Here is a 13,869-nt window from a genome sequence, read left to right as displayed (position 1 = left end):
AGCACCTAACAACAACAGCAACGTGGGAGAAGGGAGATACTGAATGAAGGATGGTAAAGAATCCCATGTTATTAGTTTTCAACTGGAGGTATTTGTATGAGCATTTGTGTGTGTAGGTGTCTCCCTCCCTCTGCCCCTACCCAGTAGCTCTCGTATCTGAAGAGGCCTAGAAGCAATAACCCAATAACAGTGAGTTTACCTAGGTCCCAAATCTTGATTTCTAAATATTATTCCATAAAACCAGGGCTGTTTGGGAAAAAAGCTGATTTCAGGTGTGGGGCAGATAAAGTACAAGGTGAGTCTGGAGCATCTTGATGAGCCGGAAAAGGGAAAATACCAAAGACTGAGAGACAAAAAGGTGGCTCAGAGAACCAATTTGGGATAATTTAAGATTAAAATAATAGTAATGAATTATAAAATATTAAATTTAAAAATAATACATAAGTACATACTGATATTTTAAAAAATGGGGATGGGGAAGAAAGCCCAAAAGAGAAAACTTTGGAACAACGCCATCTTCCAATGTAATAACTGATTCAGGCAATGTTTATCAATGGATACAAAAACCACTGGATTGTTAGGGAATTCAGTATTTACACAGTCGTAAATCACAAGACCCCCACGTGTCTGTCAGTTTGTCATACTGTGGGGGCTTGCGTGTTGCTGTGATGCTGGAAGCTATGCCACTGGTATTCAGATGCCAGCAGGGTCACCTATGGAGGACAGGATTCAGCTGAGCTTCCAGACTAAGACTAGGAAGAAGGACCCGGCAGTCTACTTCTGAAAAGCATTAGCCAGTGAAAACCTTATAAATAGCAGCAGAACCTTGTCTGATATAGTGCTGGAAGATGAGCCCCCAGGTCGGAAGACACTCAAAAGGTGACTGGGGAATAGTTGCCTACTCAAAGTAGAGTCGACCTTAGACGTGGATGGAGTAAAGTTTTCGGGACCTTCATTTGCTGATGTGGCACAACTCAAAATGAGAAGAAACAGCTGCAAACGTCCATTAATAATCGGAAACTGGAATGTAAGAAGTATGAATCTAGGAAAATTGGAAATTGTCAAAAGTGAAATGGAACACATAAACATCGATATCCTAGGCATTAGTGAGCTGAAATGGATCGGTATTGGCCATTTTGAATTGGACAATCATATAGTCTACTATGCTGGGAATGACAACTTGAAGAGGAAAGGTGTTGCATTCATCGTCAAAAAGACCATTTCAACATCTATCCTGAAGTACCATGCTGTCAGTGGTAGGATAATATCTATACGCCCACAAGGAAGACCAGTTATACGACTGTTATTCAAATTTACACACCAACCACTAGGGCCAAAGATGAAGAAACTGAAGATATTCATCAGCTGCTGCAGTCTGAAATTGATCGAACATGCAATCATGATGCATTGATAATTACTGGTGATTGGAACGCGAAAGTTGGAGAGAAAGAAGAAGGATCAGTAGTTGGAAAATATGGCCTTGGTGATAGAAACAATCCAGGAGATCAAATGATAGAATTTTGCAAGACCAAAGACTTCTTCATTGCAAATACCTTCTTTCACCAACATAAATGGCGACTATACATATGGACCTCACCAGATGGAACACACAGGAATCAAATTGGCTACATCTGTGGAAAGAGACGATGGAAAAGCTCAATATTATCCATCAGAACAAGGCCAGGGGCCAACTGTGGAACAGACCATCAATTGCTCATATGCAAGTTCAAGCTGAAACTGAAGAAAATCAGAGCAAGTCCACGAGAGCCAAAACATGACCTTGAGTATATCCCACCTGAATTTAGAGACCATCTGAAGTATAGATTTGACACACTAAATGCTAGTGACTGAAGACCAGATGAGTTGTGGAATGACATCAAGGACATCATCCATGAAGAAAGCAAGAGGTCACTGAAAAGACAGGAAAGAAAGAAAAGACCAAGATGGATGTCAGAGGAGACTCTGAAACTTGTTCTCGAACGTCGAGCAGCTAAAGCAAAAGGAAGAATTGATGAAGTAAAAGAACTGAACAGAAGATTTCAATGGGCAGCTCGAGAAAACAAAGTATTATAATGACATGTGCAAAGAGCCGGAGATGGAAAACCAAAAGGGAAGAACACGTTCGGCATTTCTCAAGCTGAAAGAACTGAAGAAAAAATTTAAACCTCGAGTTGCAATAGTGAAGGATTCTATGGAGAAAATATTAAACGACGCAGGAAGCATCCAAAGAAGATGGAAGGAATACACAGATTCATTAAACCAAAAAGAATTAGTCGATATTCAACCATTTCAAGAGGTAGCATATGACCAGGAACCAATGGTAATGAAGGAAGAAGTCCAAGCTGCTCTGAAGGTACTGATGAAAAACCAGGCTTCAGGAATTGATGGAATATCAATTGAGATGTATCCACAAACAGATGCAGCGCTGGAGGTGCTCACTCGTCTATGCCAAGAAATATGGAAGACAGCTTCCTGGCCAACTGACTGGAAGAGATCCATATTTATGCCTATTCCCAAGAAAGGTGATCCAACCGAATGTGGAAATTATAGAACAATATCATTATAATCACACAGAAACAAAATTTTGCTGAAGGTCATTCAAAAACAGCTGCAGCAGTATATCGACAGGGAACTGCCAGAAATTCAGGCTGGTTTCAGAAGAGGACATGGCACCAGAGATATCATTGCTGATGTCAGATGGATCCTGGCTGAAAGCAGAGAATACCAGAAGGATGTTTACCTGTGTTTTATTGACTATGCAAAGGCATTCGACTGTGTGGATCATAACAAATTATGGATAACGTTGAGAAGAATGGGAGTTTCAAAATGCTTCATTTCTCTCATGAGGAACCTGTGCATAGATAAAAGGAAATTGTTCAGACAGCACAAGGGGATACTGGTTGGTTTAAAGTCAGGAAAGGTGTGCGTCAGGGTTGTATCCTTTCACCATACCTATTCAATCTGTATGCTGAGCAAGTAATCCGAGAAGCTGGACTGTATGAAGAAGAATGGGGCACCAGGATTGGAGGAAGACTCGTTAACAACCTGTGTTATGCAGACGACACAACCTTGCTTGCTGAAAGTGAAGAGGACTTGAAGCACTTACTAATGAAGATCAAAGACCACAGCCTTCGGTATGGATTACGCCTCACCATAAAGGAAACAAAAATCCTCACAACTGGACCAATGAGCAACATCATGATAAAACGGAGAAAAGATTGAAGTTGTCAAGGATTTCATTTTACTTGGATCCACAATCAACAGGCATGGAAGCAGCAATCAAGAAATCAAAACACAAATTGCATTGGGTAAATCTGCTGCAAAGGACCTCTTTAAAGTGTTGAAGAGCAAAGATGTCACCTTGAAGACTAAGGTGTGGCTGATCCAAGCCATGGTATTTTCAATCACCTCATATGCATGTGAAAGCTGGACAATGAATAAGGAAGATGCCTTTGAGTTGTGGTGTTGGTGAAGAATATTGAATATACCATGGACTGCCAAAAGAACGAACAAATCTGTCTTGGAAGAAGTACAACCAGAATGCTCCTTAGAAGCAAGAATGGTGAGACTGCATCTTATATACTTTGGACATGTTGTCCGGAGATGTCAGTCACTGGAGAAGGACATCATGCTTGGCAGAGTACAGGGTCAGCGAGAAAGAGGAAGATCCTCAACGAGGTGGATTGACACAGTGGTTGCAACAATGAGCTCAAGCATAACAATGATTGTAAGGATGACTCAGAACTGTGCAGTGTTTCGTTCTGTTGTGCATAGGCTCCCTATGAGTTGGAACCAACTCGATGGCACCTAACAACAGCAACAAGAAATCACAATAACTTATTAAGTACAAAAGGAAGAAGGTATTTTCACAGCGGAGAGATCAGCTGGACACCACCTCAACTATTCAACTATGTAATTAACCTTAGCATCTGCAATGAATGACTCATGAATGTCGTTGCTAGGTGCTGTGGAATCGGTTCTCACTCATAGCGACCCTACCTACAACAGAATGAGACATCTTTGTTTTTCAGCACTTTAAGAGATCCTTTGAGGCCGTTTTGCCCAATGCAACGCGTCTTTTGATTTCTTGATTGCTGCTTCCATGCCTGTTGATTGTGGATCCAAGTAAAATGAAATCCTTGACAACTTCAATCTTTTCTCCGTTTTATCATGATGTTGCTCATTGGTCCAGTTGTGAGGATTTTTGTTTCCTTTATGGTGAGGCGTAATCCATACCGAAGGCTGTGGTCTTTGATCTTCATTAGTAAGTGCTTCAAGTCCTCTTCACTTTCAGCAAGCAAGGTTGTGTCATCTGCATAACACAGGTTGTTAACGAGTCTTCCTCCAATCCTGGTGCCCCATTCTTCTTCATACAGTCCAGCTTCTCGGATTACTTGCTCAGCATACAGATTGAATAGGTATGGTGAAAGGATACAACCCTGACGCACACCTTTCCTGACTTTAAACCAACCAGTATCCCCTTGTTCTGTCTGAACAATTGCCTCTTATCTATGTACAGGTTCCTCCTGAGCACAATTAAGTGTTCTGAAGTTCCCATTCTTCGCAATGTTATCCATAATTTGTTACGTTGCAGCCCACTAACACCTAGAATATCGATGTTTATAGGTTGTATTTCATTTTTGACAATTGTCAGTTTTCCTAGATTCATACTTTGTACATCCTATATCCCAATTATTAATGGATTTTACAGCTGTTTCTTCTCATTTTGAGTCATGCTACATCAGCAGATGAAGGTCCTGAAAGCTTGGCTCCATTACGGTGGACTCTGCTTTGAGGAGGCAGCTCTTCCCCAGGTGTCTTTTGAGTGCCTTCCAACTTAAGGGGCTCATCTTCCAGCACTATATCAGACAGTGTTCCAGTGCTATTCATAAGGTTTTCACTGGCCAATTCTTTTCAGAAGTAAACTGCCAGGTCCTTCTTCCTAGTCTTAATCTGGAAGCTTAGCTGAAGCCTGTCTGCCATGGGTGACCCTGCTGGCATTTGAATACCAGTGGCATAGCTTCCAGCATCACAGCACATGCAAGCCCCCACAGTACGACAAACTGACAGATACATAGGGGGCCCAGGTGAATATCATGGGCTTTTCTGTGCCTCCTTGTATGAATCAATGGGAAGTACACAACGTCACCCACGTAGTCATCTTGCCAAAAACCTTTTTATCTTCAGCTAGTAATAAAAAAGCAATTAAGACACATCCAGGATGTAGGACATTCTACAAGACAACTGGCTTAGGCTTTTCAAAAATATCAGTGCCAAGAAAGAAACACAAAAATGTGGACAGGCAGTTGCAGATTAAATGACACTAAGGATACAGGACAACAACATGCCATTTGTGACTGTAATTGAATTTTTAGATTTAAAAAAAGTTATAAAAGACGTTTTGGGGGAATAATTGGTGAAATTCAAATATAGACTCTATGTTAAAAAAAGATGTTAGGTGATATTAAATTTATTGTGTATAGTAATGGTACTGTGTTTATATAGTGGAATGTCCTTGTTCTTAAGAGATACCCACGGAACAAAATAAGGATGAGGCGTCACGATGTCTGCAACTTAAATTCAAATGGTTCATCGAACATAACAGGCATATCTTATTTGATTGCACTTTGCTGACATAGCGTTTTTTACAAATTGAAGATCTGTGGCAACCCTGTGTCGAGCAAGTCTATCAGTGCCATTTTTCCAGCAGCATGTGCTGACTTCATGTCTCTGTCACATTTTGGTAATTCTCGCAATATTTCAAACGTTTTCAGTATATCTGTTATGGTGAGCTGTGATCAGTGATCTTTGATGTTACTATTGTGACTGTTTTGGGGCACCACAAATTGTGCGCATGTAAGACTACAGACTTAATTTATTAATGTTTGTGCGTATTCTCTCTCCCTCTTCTTGGCCCTCCCTAGTCCCTAAAACACAACAACATTGAAATTCAGCCAGTTAATAACCCTACAATGGCCTCTAAGTGTTCAAGTGAAAGAAACATCTCTCACTTTAAATCAAAAGCTAGAAATGATTAAGCTTAGTGAGGAAGGCGTGTCGAAAGCCAAGACAGGCTGGAAGCTAGGCCTCTTGTGCCAAACAGGTAGCCAAGTTGTCCATGCAAAGGAAAAGTTCTCGAAGGAAATTAAAAGTGCTACTCCAGTGAACACATGAATAAGAAAGCGAAGTAGCCTCATTGCTGATACGGAGAAAGTTTTAGTGGTCTGGATAGAAGATCAAACCAGCCACAACATTTCCTTAAACCAAAGCCGAATCCGGAGCAAGGGCCTAGCTCTCTTCAATTCTCTGAAGGCTGAGAGAGGTGAAGACCCTGCAGAATAAAAGTTTGGAGATAGCAGAGGTTGGTTCATGAGGTTTAAGGAAGGACGCCGTCTGCATAACATGAAAGTGCAAGGGCAAGCAGCAGGTGCAGATGCTGAAGCTGCAGCAGGTGACCCAGAAGAGCCAGCTGAGAGAAGTGATGAAGGCGGCAACACTAAACAACAGATTTTCAATGTAGATGAAACTGCCTAATATTGGAAGAAGATAACATTTTGAACTTTCACAGTTAGAAGTCAATGCCTGGCTTCAAAGCTTCAAAGGACAGGCTGACTCTCTTGTTAGGAGCTAATGCAGCTGGTGACTTTAAGTTGAAGCCAATGCTCATTTACCATTCTGAAAATTCCAGGGCCCTTAAGAATTATGCTAAATCTACTCTGCCTGTGCTCTACAAATAGAACAACAAAGCCTGGATGATAGCACATCTGTTTACAACATGGTTTATGGAATATTTCAAGCCCACTGTTGAGACCTTCTACTTAGAAAAAGAAGATTCCTTTCAAAATGCTACTGCTCATTGACAGTGCACCTGGTCATTCAAGAGCTCTGATGGAGATGTACAAGGAGACCAATGTTGTTTTCCCGCCTGCTAACACAACATCCTTCTGCAGCCCATGGATCAAGGAGTAGTTTTGACTTTGAAGTCTTATTATTTAAGAAATACATTTCGTGAGGCTATAGCTGCCGTAGATAGTGATTCCTCAGATAGATCTGGGCAAAGTAAACTGAAAACCTACTAGAAAGAATTTACTATTCTAGATGTCATTAAGAACATTTGTGATTCATGGCAGGAGGTCAAATTATCAACATTAATAGGAGTTTGGAAGAAGTTGATTCCAACCCTCATGGATGACTCTGAGGGGCTCAAGACTTCAGTGGAGGAAGTAACTGCAGATGTGGTGGAAAGAGCAAGAACACTAGAATTAGAGGTGGAGCCCGAAGATGTGACTGAATTGCTGCCATCTCATGATAAAACTAACGGATGAAGAGTTGCTTCTTATGGATGAGCAAAGAAAGTGGTTTCTTGAGATGGAAACTACTCCTGGTGAAGATGCTGTGAACACTGTCAAAATGACGACAAAGGATTTAGAATATGACATAAACTTAGTTGATAAAGCAGCGGCAGGGTTTGAGAAGATTAGCTCCAATTTTGAAAGAGTTCTACTGTGGGTGAAATGCTATCAAACAGCATCACATGCTAGAGAAATCTGTCATGGAAGCCAGAGTCAATCAATGCAAAAAACTTTATTGTCTTATTTTGAGAAATTGCCACAGCCACCCTGGCCTTTAGCAACCATCACCCAGATCAGTCAGCAGCCGTCAACATCAAGGCCAGGCCCTCCACCAGCAAAAGGATTACAACTTGCTGAAGGCTCGGATGATAGATGGCATTTTTTAGCAATAAAGCTGGTTTTTAAAAAAATTTTATTGTGCTTTAAGTGCAAGTTTACAAATCAAATCAGTCTCTCATACAAAAATTTATATACACCTTGCTATATACTCCTAGTTGCTCTCCCTCTAATGAGACAGTACAGTCCTTCCCTCCATTCTCTATTTTCATGTCCATTCAGCCATCTTCCGTCCCCCTCGGGCTTCACACCTCCCAATAAAGTATTTTTTAATTAAGGTACATGCATTTTTTTTTTTTTTAGACAAAATGGTATTGCACACTCAATAGATTACAGCATAGTATAAACACAACTTTTATATGCACTGGGAAACCAAAAAATTCGTGTGACTTGCTTTATTGCGGTGGACTGGAACCAAACTTGAAATATCTCTGAGGTATGCCTGTGTATGTTTAGAAGCAGACAGAAAGCAAATATGGGAAATGTTTAATTGGTGAATTGAAGAAACAGCTTATGATGTATTGTACTAATCTTTCAGCTTCTCTGAAGTTTTGAAATTTTTCAACATAAAACCAGGAAAAATAAAGTGACAGGAGAAAAAATTGACAAGCAAGTAAAACTACTTAAAAATTTTTTCTTGTTGTTGAGAATATACATGGTGTCTTAGTCATCTAGTGCTGCTATAACAGAAATATCACAAGTGGTGCTTTTAACAAAGAGAAATTTATTCTCTCACAGGCTGGGAGGCTGGAAGTCTGAATTCAGGGTGCCAGCTCCCCAGGAATACTTTCTCTCTGTTGGTTCTGGGAAAGGTCCTTATCATCAATCTTCCCCTGGTCTAGGGGTCTCTCTGTTCAAGGACCGAGGTCCAACGGACATGCTCCACTCCCAGCCCTTCTTTCTTGGTAGCATGAGGTCCCTATCTCTCGGCTTGCTTCTCTCTCCTTTTATCTCTTGTAAGATAAAAGGCGATGCAGGACACACCCTAGGGAAACTCCCCTTACATCACATCAGGGCTGTGAACTGAGTAAGTGTGCTCTATCCCACCCTAATCCTCTTTAACATAATCTAATCCTGCCTCATTAACTACAGGCAGAGACTAGTATTTACAACACGAAGGAGAATTACCTCAGATCACAAACTGGAGGACAACCACGTACTACTGGGAATCATAGCCTAGCCAAATTGACACACATTTTGGGGGAACACAATTCACTCCATAAGACACAGCAAGACATATACCCATTCAGCAGTTTCTACATGTACAATTCAGTGACATTGATTACATTCTTCAAGTTGTACGATTCTCACTCTCCTTTTCTGAGTTGTTCCTCCATTAACATAAACTCACTGTCCCCTAAGGTTCCCATCTAATGTTTCAAGTTGCTGCCATCAGCTTGATCCCATACAGACATAAAACAACTGTTATATGAAGTACAGCTATTAAAACATGTCCTGCAGTATAGAGTGAACAGAGGTGCCTGCTTCCTGTGCTTTTTATTCCTCTTGAAATCTCAGCCCTTGTTAGAGAAGGGAAAAACTTCTAAGTCTGCATAATATTGTCAGGAAACAAATTGTACACTCATTTCTATTATGCTTGGGACTACAGCTATGCATCAGACAGACAACCTGAATCAAGAAGTTTAGCTTGTCTGCTGTTACAACAAACCAGAAACAGGACTATGATTGCTGTCACCTAGTAGCAGAACTAATAGTAATGGGATTTCTTTCTCTGGGTGCGAAGCCATCCCTTTTAACCTTCTTAGTACCTTAGGGTGGTATCCCTTCTTGGTGTCCCCAGTTAGCTAAACTCTACTTCATTTCTGGGCCTATTTCCTTGAATTTTAGCTCCCTGCAGCAGCCACCTCCCAAGTGTCCTTTGTGTCACTGAGCTCAGTGTCCCAGCCCAGCCTGAACCCACGTGACTCCAAAGCAGCCATGGTTTCTACCACTCCTCCACACACCCTTCTACTGAGATTGCCGAGGGCTCTGACTCAACGTCTGTGATGAGTGCCTCTCGATGCCCCAAGAAGTCAAATGGAGTCTGTTGCTAAATATTTGCCTTGTTATTTATGTTGTAAGGAGCCCTGCTGACACAGTGGTTAAGCACTTGGTGGCTGATTGAAAGGTCAGCAGTTTGAACCCACCAGCTGCTCTGTGGGAGAAAGATGTGGCAGTCTGCTTCTGTAAAGATTACAGCCTTGGAAACCCTATGAGGCAGTTCTACTCTGTCCTATAGGGTCACTTGGAGTCAAAATGGACTTGATGGCTGTGGGTTTCATTGTTTTTTTTTTTTTATGACTCGGTTAGCCATTTAAGGAGCTCTGGTGGCACAGTGGTTAAGAGCACAGCTGTTAACCAAAAACTCAGCAGTTTGAACCTATCAGCTGCTCCTTGGAAACTCTATGGGGCAATTCTTCTCTGTCCTATAGGGTTGCAATGAGTTTTGGAATAGACTCAGTGGCAATGGGTTTGGTTTATTTATTTTTATTCTAACTCAAAAACAGAGTTCATAAAAAGCCTCTTGTTTGCTTGAAGGAGGCTCTACCTTTTCAAGACTGCCTCATTGACCTGCTCATCGAATTCTCTGTAAAGCCAAGTCTTCAAACACTTCAGTGTAGCCCAGAATGTGACATAAGCATGTCTCCCAAGAGCAAGCACCTCGTTTCTAGTCTTCAGAAAATGGAAGCCATGGGACGGCAACTGCGGCAACTACCAGCAACTATCCAGATCTCAGATGGTGGCTTTTATCAATGAAGCGACTCCAGCGGAGGGAGTCATTTCACTACCAAGAGTTTACTCAAGAGTTTCTCATGAATTCGCTCCAGCCACCAAGTTATTGGAAGGGAATGTCCGCCCGCCCTCTGCCCAGCCCCACTGCCCTGCATCTGTTTCAGAGGAAACTTTATTTGATGTCCTGTTGACCAAGGTGGGGAATCAGAGCTGGAGTTTTCAGTAGTCACATTAATCCCACAAAACCCACCCTTTTAGTGGGAAAGTCCTTTGGAGTAGTTGAACCTGGGCCCTGGTATATGTAATCTCTGGAGCAGAGGGGACTTCTGTACGCATGGTTGAGTTCCCTGAATCCATCTGGACCCTCCCTCTGTAGAACACACATTAGATTTCTGTAGGTATCCACTAGCCATCAGTTGGTATTTTGATTTCTGAAGGACCCTGAATTGGATTGCAGGGAAATGTTATTTGCATCTTAAATTCCATATACTCTTCCAGCAGTCTTGGTTTTTTGTAATCTTTTCGAGCTTTTATTTCTGCACCTAGACACTGGGGGTCAGTGTTTATTCATAAACTCCTCTGATTTGACTGCGTTCCTAGCTCCGGCTACTTACTATGGAGGGTTTTGCTTAAGGAGGCCTACGGTTCCTCTCCTGGTGGGATTTCTTTCTCTGATTATGGAAATGTAGAGCTTAGCCTGTGTGAACATGAAATGCTAATTTAAACATTGTGAATCCTCATTGGATCCTGGGAAAGAGATAGTTTTCAATCAAGCTGAAATTCCATTTCAGATTTTCAGTCTAACATGTAAACTAGTATCAAGTCCTTGTTGGTTTCTGGAGGCTCCCTGGCAACCTTGGCCCAGCACTGTACCAGACACTCAGCCAGCACCCTGGCGGTCACCCATGGCTTTTGTCTCCTGATTTGTTGTTCAGTCCTGTTGATTCCGTCTCCCTGTACCTTCTAATTCATCTCTCCATTCCCAGTGTGCCTGCCTTGGGTCAAGCCCTCAACCTTTCTGCTCCTTACACATTTCAACATCTTTGAGCCGCCATCTCTGCCTCCCCCATTTCAGCTTCAGTCCTCTCTCCTCCATACAGTTGCCAGGGGGACTTCTCCAAAGGTCAGCCACACCAAAACTCACACAGACTGTCAGAAACACTGTCACTCTCAAGGCTCTGCCTTTGCACGTGGTGTCTCCTTTGCCTTGAACAACCCTCCCACCCCCCACACTTTGCCCTGCTTTAATCACTAATAGCTGCTCGGAGCCCTCGTGGCACAGTGGTTAAGAGCTCAGCTGCTAACCAAAAGGTGGGCATTTCGAATCCACCATTGACTCCTTGGAAACCCTATGGAGCAGTTTTACTCTGTCCTATAGGGTCGCTATGAGTTGGAATTGACTCGACGACAATGGGGTTAATAGCTGCTCATCCCTAAGGACTCTTGGGCTCCCACGATGCCCCAGGATTCGCGCTTCCAGATGACACTTATTCATCTGTCTCTTCCCTGGTGGAAGGAGAGAAGATACTGAAGAACTGGATGGACTCAGGACTCCACCTTGTGGAGCTGGGCTCCAGACAGTCCTGTAAACTTGCCCTCCAAAACTTCCTAAATGTGTATCCCTGGAGTATTAAAATGTCCATTTTTGTAGATTTTAAAATAGTTCTTGCATAGCAGGCATTTCATCTTAATCTGTGCTGTGCTCCAGGGCTGTCTTCCTGCTACTCTGGTCCATGGAAGCAGGGAGAGACAGCTGTAGATGACTCCGGGAAGGCAGGCACAGCACACCACTGGTCAGCTCGCAGCATCTCTCCAGAGGCAGCTGGAGTGCAGTTACCATAGGGCTCTTTCTTTGTTCTTGCTTTTCATCGCAGTTATAGAGTTCAAGGTGGCAGTACGAAGATTTTGAAAATAAGCAGAAAGATCCCCTAATTGTACTATGCTAACAACAATGAAGGAAACCCTGTTGGCGTAGTGGTTAAGTGCTACAGCTGCTAACCAAAGGGTCAGCAGTTCAAATGTGCCAGGCGCTCCTTGGAAACTCTGTGGGGCAGTTCTACTTTGTCCTATAGAGTCGCTATGAGTCGGAATCGACTCGACGACACTGGGTTTTGGGGTTTAACAACAATGAATGTGCATGTTGCCCATTGCTACATTGCTGGTTTTCTTTCCTTTTGTACTCTTTTCTTCATCATAAGCATTTCTTCCTGCTTCATTGGCTACAAATACTCTTCCAAAAACCAAACCAAACCCAGTGCCGTCGAGTCGATTCTGACTCATAGTGACCCTATAGGACAGAGTAGAACTGCCCCATAGAGTTTCCAAGGAGAGCCTGGCGGATTCAAACTGCCAACCCTTTAGTTAGCAGCCATAGCACTTAACCACTACACCCCAGGGTTTCTGCAAATACTCTTACATGGGCAGAATACTCTTCGTCATTTGGGTACAACTTCAATGTCCCAAAGGGAAAAAATTAGGTGCTTTCAATATTTTTTTTTAATAATAAGTGCTTCTGCTCATATAACTCCAAGCCCACCCCGAATATTTGTAGGGCCTGGTTCAAGAGTACAAGTGGAGGCCCACATAATGTGTGTCTAAAAATTTTTTAAATATAAATCGAGCTAACAAGTTGTTTTTTAAATGTGTCGGCTGTTTGAACCCAACAGCAGCTCCGTGGGAGAAAGACATGGCAGTCAGCTGCCATAAAGATTACAGCCTTGGAAACCCTATGGGGTGATTCTGTAGGGTCGCTATGAGTCCAAATTGACTTGAGGACAGTGAGTTTTTTTTTTTTTTTAATAAGAACTGCAAATCCTGTCATATTTAAAGAGAGGTTGTGAGGGAGCCTCTGATACTTCTAAAGGCACACTTCTTGAAATGATGTCAGTAGTATCACAATGAAAGGAAAATGACAATCAATATTTTTATGACTGTTCAAGTCATTTAAATCTCGATTTTAAATTTTATCACTTGGGTATGACGAATTATTTCCATAAGTGTATTCTCTAATAGGAAATTAAGCCAGGCCTTTAATCTTATTTAATTCTCACAATACTATGAGGTGAGCACTTTTATAGCTCCATCTTACAGAGAAGACCCAGAAAAGCTGAGTCGTGGGCTCAAAGTCACAAGGTCAGTTAGTATATAGCTGTTGTTGTTGGATGCTGTCGAGTCGATTCCGACTTGTAGAGACCCCATGTGACAGAGTAGAACTGCCCCACAGGGGTTTCTAGGCTGTAATCTTTATGGAACTAGATCTCCAGGTCTTTCTACCACAGAGGCACTGGGTGGGTTTGAATCTCCAACCTTTCAGTTAGCAACCAAGTGTTTAACTATTGTGCCACCAGGGCTCCTTAGTATATAGCTGGGACAGGATTCAAATCCACATCTATCTAACTCCAAAGCCCTTGCTCCTGGCCACTGTCTCATACAGATTTTAGTTTGCGAA

The sequence above is a fragment of the Loxodonta africana genome, chromosome 8 (genome assembly GCF_030014295.1).
Source record: "Loxodonta africana isolate mLoxAfr1 chromosome 8, mLoxAfr1.hap2, whole genome shotgun sequence".
Taxonomy (NCBI): Eukaryota; Metazoa; Chordata; class Mammalia; order Proboscidea; family Elephantidae; genus Loxodonta; species Loxodonta africana.
The sequence above is the reverse complement of the archived record's forward strand: the minus strand, read 5'-3'. Positions refer to the sequence as shown.